Source organism: Eumetopias jubatus, unplaced genomic scaffold (genome assembly GCF_037043125.1).
Source record: "Eumetopias jubatus isolate StellerSeaLion01/CBP00866 unplaced genomic scaffold, mEumJub1_p1.0 scaffold_139, whole genome shotgun sequence".
NCBI lineage: Eukaryota > Metazoa > Chordata > Mammalia > Carnivora > Otariidae > Eumetopias > Eumetopias jubatus.
The window spans coordinates 435,952-438,205 of NW_028274945.1; the positions used below are offsets into that span (position 1 = coordinate 435,952).

Consider the following 2,254-nt stretch of genomic DNA (forward strand, 5'->3'; position numbering starts at 1 on the left):
TGTATCAACTCTAGCAATTTTTTCGTGGTGTCTTTAGGGTTTTCTATATAGAGTATCATGTCATCTGCAAATAGTGAAAGATTGACTTCTTCCTCGCCAATTTGGATGATTTTATTTCTTTTTCAGGTCTTATTGCTGTGGCTAGAACTTCCAATATCAGTGGTGAGAGTGGATATCGCTATCTTGCTCCTGACTATAGAGGAAGATCTCTCAGTATTTCTCCATTAAGGATGATGCTAGACGTGGGTTTTTCATATATGGCCATTATTATGTTGAGGTATCTTCCCTCTATCTATCCCTACTTTGTCGGGGGTTTTTATCATGAATGGATGCTGTACATTGTCAAATGTTTTTCTGCATCTATTGACATGATCATATAGTTCTTATCCTTTCTTTTATTAATACAGTATATCACATTGATTGATTTACAAATATTAAACAATCCTTGCAGCCCCGGAAAAATGCCATCTGCTCATGGCAAATGATTTTAATGTACTGTTGGAATCAATTTGTTACTATTTTGTTGAGAATTTTTGCATCCTTGTTCATCAGGGATATTTGCTTATAGTTCTCTTTTTAGTGCAGTCTGTGTGGTTTTGGTATCAGGGTAATGTTGACATTGAATGAGTTTGGAAGTTTTCCTTCCATTTTGATATTTTGCAACAGTTTGAGAATAGGTATTAACTCTTCTTTAAATGTTTGGTAGAGAATCAGCTTTCAGATTAGAGGGTTTAACTCCTATTTAAAATGAAGACTTTGAATCTTCACTGAGCTCTCGGGAGGACTTGGCTGCTTTGGGTCGGAGGTGGGAGCTGACGGGCATCATGGACCAATCTAAAGAAAACTGCATTGCAGGGCCTCTTAAGACTATGATTGCATGCAGTGATGGTCCAAAACGTGTTCCAGTGACTCAGCAAATTCCTTCTCAGAATCCTTTATCTGCAAATAGTGGCCAAGCCCAGCAGGTCTTTTGTCCTTCAAATTTCTCCCAGTGAATTCCTCCACAAGCACACTAGCTCATCTCCAGCCATAAACCAGTTCAGAACCTGAAGCAGAAGCAATTGCAGGCAACCAGTGTTCCCCATCCTGTCTCTAGGCCACTGAATAATACCTAAAAGAATGAGCAGCTGTCATCATCAGCCCCTGGAAATAATTCTGAAAAGGAACTGGCAACAAAACAGAAAAATGAAGAATCAAAAAAAAAAAAAAAAAGGCAATAGGCTTTGGAAGATTTGTTTGGTAATGTTTACTTGGCAAGAGAAAAGCAAAGCAAGTTTATCCTGACTCTTAAAGTATTATTTTAAAGGTCAACTGGAGAAAGCAGGAGTCGAGCATCAGCTGAGAAGAGAAATAGAAATACAATCCCACCTTAGGTATCCAAATATTCTCAGACTGTATGGTTATTTCCATGATGCCACCAGAGTTTACCTAATTCTAGAATATACACCTCTCAGAGCTGTCTACAGAGAACTTCAGAAACTGTCAAAATTTGATGAGAAGAGAACTGCTACTTATATCACAGAGTTGGCAGATGCCCTGTCCTAATGTCACTCAAAGAAGAGAGTCATTCATTGAGACATTAAGCCAGAGAACCCACTCCTTGGATCAGCTGGAGAGCTTAAGATTGCAGATTTTGGGTGGTCAGTACATGCCCCATCCTCCAGGAAAACCACCCTCTGTGGCACCCTGGATTACTTGCGCCTAGAGATGATTGAAGGCCGAATGCATGAAGAAAAGGTGGATCTCTGGAGCCTTGGGGTTCTTTGCTATGAATTTCTAGTTGGAAACCTCCTTTTGAGGCAAGCACATACCAAGAGACCTACAAAAGAATATCGCGGGTTGAGTTCACATGCCCTGACTTCATGCTGGAGGGAGCCAGGGACCTCATTTCAAGACTGTTGAAACATCATCCCAGCCAAAGGTCGACTCTCAGAGAAGTACTTGAACACCCCTGGATCACAACAAATTCATCAAAACCATCAAGTAGCCAAAAAAGCAAAGAATCAACTAGCAAAAACTCTTAAGAATGGTGCAGGGTGAGGAATCTGAGAGGCAGGGCTGCTGTATGGTGTCAGGAACAGGCCTGCCCATGCCCAAGGGCACTGGCTCAGCCTCCCCACCCAAGAGTCCCCTTCAGTGAACACTGTGCTCTGGAGTGAAGGTATCCACAGCAAGTGTGGCAATGTCACTAGCTTCACGCGTTCCAGAGGCGAGGTCCACCTGGAGCCTCCCCACAGCCTGGGAGTGAGGCCCC

At 42.2% G+C, this 2,254-nt stretch overlaps 1 pseudogene; it reads left to right on the forward strand.

Moving 5' to 3' along the window:
• Positions 1-821: 821 nt before the first annotated feature.
• On the forward strand, positions 822-2,024 carry LOC114224847 (aurora kinase A pseudogene; annotated as a pseudogene).
• Positions 2,025-2,254: the final 230 nt, after the last annotated feature.